Source organism: Tursiops truncatus, chromosome 15 (genome assembly GCF_011762595.2).
Source record: "Tursiops truncatus isolate mTurTru1 chromosome 15, mTurTru1.mat.Y, whole genome shotgun sequence".
NCBI classification, from domain to species: Eukaryota; Metazoa; Chordata; class Mammalia; order Artiodactyla; family Delphinidae; genus Tursiops; species Tursiops truncatus.
In genome coordinates, this window is record NC_047048.1 from 65,428,645 (window position 1) to 65,436,441 (window position 7,797).

Here is a 7,797-nt window from a genome sequence, read left to right on the forward strand (position 1 = left end):
TCCTGCCTGGGTAGGTCCCCAACACACCCCCTTCTGGCAAAAGACCCACTTGAAACATCCATCCCTTCTGGAGCTTGCAGAGAGTGCACTGCAGTTTTGTTTTGTCTTTAACGTCTGCAGACACACTGCTGACTGACAAATAGGGACAAGCCACTGATCATGGACTGTTATCTGAACGCCAAGAGCAAAGGTTGTCATAACACATTTATTTCAAGACCTCAGCATGCTGCCCTGTTTGCTGGAATCTCCAGTTAGGTAGGCCAGTGTCGTAGATGGGAAAGTCATCTGAGATAAGCACGCAGTGCCTCGTGCAATGCCAACTCCCCACCCTCACCCCCAGTGATGGAATACCTTAATAACTGGCCATTTAGGATAAGTTAAGGAAAAGACTTGGGCATTTAGCCAGGAGTGTTAGTGACAGAAACTTAACTTATGCTAAAAAAAAAAAAAAAGAATTACATTCTTAGAAAGCTTATGTAACTGAACAAAAGGAAAGGCAGAGGTGGAACTGGGCTTCCAAGATGACAAACACCAGGGACTGAAATTCCACCAGTACTCTCTGTCCTGCATCTCCCCCTCTCTGTGTGTGTGGATTTCTGGCTTTACATTTACTCCGTTTCTTGTATATGGGGTGGGGGAGACATATGCTACATTTGCCCTGAAGTACATCTCCATACATCTTCCACTGTAGGTAGGCAGAATTGCCACATATGGTTGTGCAGGTTGTGTACTGCCCAACTCACGGATGTGCCATTCACATCATAGACTCTGGCTGAAAAGCAGAGATGTTAGGGATACTTGGCTGAACATAGAAAACACTTGATGTTTTCCTAGCACATCCTTCTCTCGTCCAGCAGAGTCACCCTACGTTCTACCATCCTGAAGGGAGGGGTTCAAAAATCTCCATTCTAATCCTTAAATGGTGGGCCCTTCTAATGAAGACTCTTGGGAATATCTTTAAAGGGCAACACTTTGGGGGAATTTTCCCACAAGCTTCATGAGGACAAACAACTAAGCCCGTGAGCCACAACTACTGAGCCTGTGCTCTAGAGCCTGCGAGCCACAACTACTGAGCCTGCGTGCTGCAACTACTGAAGCCTGCACGCTGCAACTACTGAAGCCTGCGTGCCTAGAGCCTGTACTCTGCAACAAGAGAAGCCACCACAATGAGAAGCCCACGCACTGCAATGAAGAATAGCCCCTGCTCGCCACAACTAGAGAAAGCCCGCACGCAGCAACGAAGATCCAATGCAGCCAAAAAAATAAATCGATAAAATAAATTAATTAAAAATAATAATAATAAATAAATAAATTTATATTAGAAAAAGACACCTGGGTATGATGTTTTCTTTGTGGGAAGATTAACTGATTCAATTTTTTTAAGTGTTATGAAATTATTTAGGTTTTCTATTTTTCCTTAAGGCAATTCTGTTAAATATATTCCAGGAATGCGTTCATTTTACCTAAATTTAAAATTTTATGGGCAAAAAGTCAAACATATTGTTCTCTAGCTTTTTACCCTCTGCTGACTGTACACAGCCCCTTTTCCCATTCCTAAAGTTGTTTGGCTATGTTGCTCTAAATATGGTTAGGCTCATTTTCTGCCATTTTGGTTTCTACTCATTGTTTTATTGATTTTACTTTATTTGAATCATTTCAATTGTCCTTTTCCTCATTTTTTTAAGCCCTCAGAAAACAAGAGCAAACTGAGACACATGGACTTTTTCTTACATTTCAGAATCAAGTGAGTGCCTCTACCATTGCAACAATGAGAATTTCTTTCTTCTCTTGTAACATTTAAAGATTCATCTATTACAGGCCATGCAATGAGATGCTCTATCCAGTTTCTAACTTGTTCACATCCAAACACATGTATCCACTCCCCCATCCCTTCCGCCACATCAGCTTGTGCGTCTTCCTTTTCCTCCCTTTTCTGAACATCTTCCCATTCCCCCTTTCTGTTTGAGTCCTTCAAAACCCTGCTAAGGTACACCGCCTACAAGAAACCACCTTAGTTTGTAAATTGAAGTATGACTCCACTCATAGCTCCACAACTAGCCTCCAAGCTCCTTTAGGATCCTTTCTCTCACACTTGAGATACATAATTAAGGAAGAAAGTATAATTTTCCCAGCTTGGGTCTCACGCCCAAACATTTCTCAGGAGAGGGCAAGACACCATAATTGATATTCCCAACAAGACTGAATTCAACAGGAAAAGTGAATGCCACAAGAAAATCAGGGAGAAGGAGTAGACAGGTCAAAACTACAGATGTCCTAGCCATTTAATATTCAGATTGGCGGTTGGGAAGAGGAAAGGATGCTTGGAGACTTGGCAGGTCAGAGTTTCCGTTCTAATCCACAAGGTGGCGCGAAAGAACCGCTTGCGCGGGTTCCGCCCTGGGGAGCGGCCGCTCTAGGCTGCATCCCGCACCTCAACTGCATTTCCGCTGGCGCTCAACCGCTGGAAGCTGCGTTTTGCGGCCTAGTCGCCGGGAACCGTACAGCATCTTCTCTCGTCGTCCCCTATGACCTGCAGCCGACAGTCCCGGCGCCCTGGGTGAGTCATTGCGGGGTCGCGCTGCCCAGGGACCCCCGGCGGCCTCCAAGGCCGGTGCTCTGTCTCCCCGCCCCCGACAGGAGGGGAAGCTGAGGCCCGAGATGGGGGGAGCTCCAGCCGCAGGTCACCTCGGAGCCCTTGTTCGCTCCCTGTTCTGAGCCCGTCCCCTCCGCCGCGTGTGGACCTTTCGGGACTCGTGTCCTAGACAAAGAGGCCTCGGGTCACCGCGCCACCGGCCGGAGCCGGTTCGGAGCGTCAGGTCCCCTGGCCTCACCCGCCCCGAGGGGAGACTTGTGCCCGCTGATGTCGAGAGACAGGTCGGGTGACGCGTGGGCCCGAGGTCCCGCAGGGGGTCGTGCAGAGCCCGTGTGAACCTGGCCCGAGAGACGCCAGAACTCCTGATTCACTGCCCATCACCTCCGACTCTAGCGTTTCAGGCCCCAAAGCCGTTCGTTGGTTACCGGCCAAATACTCTGGTGAGCGTTAGCCCATTTCCCCCTAATAAGCTTTAAGGGAAAGTGTTGAAACCTCCATTTTCCAAACGGGTGTTTGAGTTTTAAAGTGAGGGCGCCCCAGCCCCTTGAGCAAGTGCTGCTCCTGAGGGCCTTGAACTGGGGGCCGTGGCCTTCCTGCCCCGCTGCAGACGGGGTGGTCCCTGGGCTCAGGGGGGTTCTGGGAACTGTGTTGCAAAGCCTTGTGCAGGAGAGTGGGGCTGGGTTTGGGGGCCAGAAAGGCCTGAGTTCAGATGCTGACGCAGCCCCTCGTTAGCCGTGGAACCTCGGGTGAGTTACTCCATTCTCCTGAGCTTTCCTTTCCTTCCAGGGGGGAAACAGCAAGCAGTCGGGAGGGCAGAGGCCTGGTCTGTGTCTTTGAACCCCCAGTGCCTGGCAAGTGGTTAGTAGGTACTTAGTTGGTATTTTGTGGGTGGAGGAGTACTTGAGGCATTTTTACGAGAAGTTGGTCTTCCTGTGGCCTCTTGATGAGGGGAGATGGAGTCTTTCCATGAAGTGAGGATAGTGTTGGGGTCCCGGGCTTGGCTGGGCAGCTTTCCCCTGCCTGGGCGGAGAGCCGGCTGCTGACATGGGCTCCTCTGCCTGGCTCTTCTTCTGCCCTTTGTTGCCCCTGCATTCGGAAGTGATCATGGGCTGCCCGTGCCCTGGTCCCTGGTAGTGCGGGCAGAGGAGTTGCTGAAAGCGTTTCCCCGTGTTTGGAGGGTTCACTCCTGTCCCTTCCCAACTCTGGAGCTGTCCCACTCGGCCGTCCTCCCGCCGCCTTTACATATGCTTCCTGGCCCCTGGTGTCCGGCTTACTGAGTGTTCCCTATGCGAGGCCCAGTGCTAGTTGCAGAGAAGCTTTTAAAAAAGGAAGATAAAGCATGGGCTGTGTCTAAGGAGCTATGGGCTGGCTGTGGAGCCACTGTTCGGGTAATTTTCACCAAGGGCTTCCCTCCAGGAAGCCAGGTCTGCCTCCCCCCTCTCCCCTTTCCAGGTCCTTAGTCAAGCATGTTTCCTGGTGTGATGTAGTGTGGGAAGTGGCTTGATGTGGGATGAGGGCACTAATCATACTTCATGGAAATCGTTGCTTTTCTTGTTTTTTTGCCTCTCTCTGCTCTGATCTCAAGGTCAGTGTCTGAGTTTTGCCTCTCCGCAGCCTCAGTGCCTGGCAGGTGTCCGGTGCTCAGCAACTGTGCAACAACTGTGCAGCGGGAAAGAAGGAAAGGACAGACGCATCCCGGTGAGGTGGCGTGGCCCATCATGTCATGGAGAATCAGGGGAAGACTGCTTGTGACCCAGCCAGGGGAGAGGTGGGGGCACTTCCTGTGTTTCCTTTTCTTGGAATTGTTCTTCCTATTGGCCAGTATTTATCCCTTGGAGGTCCCTTGGCATGAGATGGAGCCCAGTCCACCAGGGGAGACTTTCCCCATGGCCTGCGGTTATGGTGGCAGGAACCAGAGCAGTATTGCACTTGGACAAGGCTTCAATAGACACCAGACCTCACCTCCGCAGGCAGCCTGGCGTGCCTTTACCCCTCCTACCCCACCCCCGGATCAAGGCCAGACCAGGCCAGGCACAGCCTGTCAGGTGCTGCACGCTCCCAGACCTGTCCTGGACTTTTATCCTGTTTAAGATCCAGCTTCCAGAAACTGTACAGTGTCATTAGAGTTTGCACAAAAGATGATCTGAAAGGGCCTCTGCCTCAGATGCAGATGAGCTGTTGTCCCATGTGGAGTTATAACTTCCGTCCTGTTCATGAGTGGTGGCGTGGCTCGTGGGTGGTAACAGCAGCCCATGCTTGTGAAGTGGCCACGATGCACGTACTCGGCCTGGGCTTCCCAGGACGTGCTGTGGCCAGGTGGGATCTAGGTCACTCATCCAGGGCTTCTCGATTGTTGCAGAGGAGACCCTGGAGATGTGTCCCCATCCTGTCAAGAAGCGGCTGGACCACGTGCTGCTGAGGTGAGCTCTGTTCCCTGGAGATCTGGGGCTTTGCCTCCCTCAAGGTACACGCAGGTCCCGCCGTGGTCCTGGAAGCAGCTAGAGGAGAGACGAGAGTGGCTTTGACCCGGCCCTCAGCGTTACCCTGTCTGGGGCCTTTGGGAACACACCTGGTTCCTCTTTACGTGCTTGTTTCTGAGAGCCCTTGGGGAGCCCTTCCTCAGACTGTTTGTTATGTTGGCAGCAGAATGTGTGAACGGAGGCAGGGAAAGGATTTCGGTATGCCCACCTGTACCCAGGTGTCAGTCACTTCTCTGCCTCCTCCTAACTTTGGGACCTTCTCTTATCGCTGGTTTCATTCTCCATAAAGCAGGACTACAATGAGGCCATTTGTCCTCAGATCACCTAGTCCCTGTCTTTTACAACCTAAGAAATCTGTCACTTTTCTTTCAGAGGTGTCCTCCCTTTGTCTCTCCCTTCCGGGCCACGTGGAAGGCTTTTTTGCAGGATTAGAAGCAAATACTGGGTCCTTGTGCTCTGTTAGGCCGACTGCTCCAGGCCTCTGCCATTGGCATCGTTTTTCAGCAAGCCCTCTGTCCTTTCCTGCCCCTGCACTTGGAAGTGATCACGGGCTGCCTGTGGCCTGCATTTTGGTAGTGCAGGCAGAGGAAACATGGTAGGGTTGTCCTGCATTTGGAGGGTTCACATCCTCACCCTGCAGTTCGGGGAGCTTTCCCACACACTCCTGCTTCTTCCCTGCCACACCTCGGGCCTCCAGGGCTTTGGGGTCTATCATGCGTGCATTAGTGTCGTTGTTGGGGCATTCGCTTCCTGCCCCTGCTGTTGGGAACCAGGCCCTGTGTGCTGCTTAAGTTCCCCTTGATGCCCAGTTGCTATCAGTCGGCCATGGCACGTTCCCGTAAACCTGGCAGTGGCGTCCTTTTCCGCCTTCACTGGTCAATTACGCAGTGGTCAGCGTTGGCCACCCTGCCATAGGCCATCCACTGTCTCCCTTTTTAGAGTTAACTACTGTTTTTTAATGAGGAAATAGTGTGTCTGTTCAGGAAATAATAGCAGCCAACATCTGCAGAACGTTTACTGTCTGGTAACTCTTGCACTAAGTCCTTTCCTGGTGCCTGACGTGCTCTGCTGTGAGCAGGGACAAGGCGGGTGCTCATCCTTGGCTTCTTGTCTGTTGCAGATGAGTCCACTGTGTGCAGAGGTGTCATGGAACTTGTCATCAGGAGTGGTCTAGACCCCAGTGTCCTTGAGGTAAGATCTCTGGTCCATTCTCTGGAGTGTTGGGTCCTCTGATCCGGTAGTTGTGTGTGTGTGTTCCCAGGGGCTTTGGGTGAAGATGTAGGGGAGCCGAGAGGTGAGCTGAAGGCAGCATCCACGAGTCCCCAGGCCTGCTCACCACCCCAGCTCTGGGCATCCTGGACCACATCTGGCCCTTCACTGTCTGCAGTGGCTGCTGCAGGGGTGGAGCCTCTAGAGTTCCACTGGGGCAATGAGAGTTGTGAGGTATCTGTCCTTCCCTGGAGTGTGGGCAGAAGGATGTTGTGATGGAAAATGGGTGGACCTGGGCATCAGAGATTCCTCCCCTGGCTTTGAATCCCCTTCTGCTGCTGGCTTAGTCAGTGTCCTGTTCAGAACCTTGTTTTCTTCATTTGAAAAACCAAAGCTGTGTTAGAGGTGACTTTGTGGTTCTTAAGACCACATGATTTCTGTAATTTCCAACTGCAATATTTTCCCATTTTTGTCCAAAGTGACTTCTCTTTTTTTTTTTTGAGTGGATTTTTTACTATGCTTTTTTTTTTTTAATTTATTTTTGGCTGTGTTGGGTCTTTGTTGCTGTGTGCGGGCTTCCTCTAGTTGCGGTGAGCAGGGGCTACCCTTCGTTGTGGTGCGCAGGCTTCTTATTGTCGTGGCTTCTCTTGTTGCGGAGCATGGGCTCTAGGCGCACACGCTTCTGTAGTTGTGGGTTGCGGGCTCTAGAACGCAGGCTCAGTAGTTGTGGCACATGGGCTTAGTTGCTCCATGGCATGTGGGATCTTTCCCGGCCAGCGCTCAAACCTGTGTCCCTTGCATTGACAGGCAGATTCTTAACCACTGCGCCACCAGGGAAGCCCCAAAGTGACTTCTCTTTGATTCCCCTTGGGAGAAGGTTCCTGTTGGGCTTTTGCAGGAAAGAATGGCCACTCCGTGGGTCCTGTGCTTGGCTGGGTGGTTTTCCCAGACTCAGTCTACCGTATAGGCCACTGGCACTCCCTTCTCTTCCTGGAGCTCTCTCTGCCTGTACGCACCTGCATTCAAAAGGTGGCCATGGGCTGTCTGTGCTCTGGTCGTTGATAATGCAGGGAGAGGAATTGTAGAAAGCAATTTCCCGTGTTTGGAGGGTCCACACCTGTCCCTTTCAAATGCTGGCGCTTTCACACACTCCTGCTTCTCTCCAGCCCGTGCTTTCCAGCCCTCAGGCACCGGGGGCTGCTGTGTGACAGGCAGTGACAGGAGACTTCCGAGCTTGGCCTGTCTCAGCTTGGCCTCCTGTTAGCAGAGCCAGGCTACATCTGTGTCAGGTTTAGATACTTCACGGGTGTAAGGAACCAGGATGAATTATACGTAATGAATAAGCACGATGTTGGGTGGTGTATAGTCGTTGCTGTAAGATTTTCAAAGGGAAGCAGCTTGTTGGAGGTGGCGGACCTGGCCTTTGAAGGAGTGGGATGTGATAGGCCATAGGAAGGTCTTGGGGGAAGGGAGGAACACGAGGACGATTTGAGGCTGGGGTGAGCATGAGCACCT

The 7,797-nt window shown here is 51.8% G+C and overlaps 3 non-coding genes across 3 annotated transcripts; all 3 read left to right on the forward strand.

Moving 5' to 3' along the window:
* Nucleotides 1-3,677: 3,677 nt before the first annotated feature.
* LOC117308417 (small nucleolar RNA SNORA71) lies at nt 3,678-3,811 on the forward strand. The gene has a single exon (XR_004522394.1). It is a non-coding gene; the product is annotated as a small nucleolar RNA SNORA71 (small nucleolar RNA).
* A 1,788-nt stretch (nt 3,812-5,599) lies between these two features.
* LOC117308419 (small nucleolar RNA SNORA71) lies at nt 5,600-5,732 on the forward strand. The gene has a single exon (XR_004522396.1). It is a non-coding gene; the product is annotated as a small nucleolar RNA SNORA71 (small nucleolar RNA).
* Nucleotides 5,733-7,296: 1,564 nt separating this feature from the next.
* On the forward strand, nt 7,297-7,431 carry LOC117308415 (small nucleolar RNA SNORA71). The gene has a single exon (XR_004522392.1). It is a non-coding gene; the product is annotated as a small nucleolar RNA SNORA71 (small nucleolar RNA).
* The last annotated feature ends 366 nt before the right edge of the window (nt 7,432-7,797 follow it).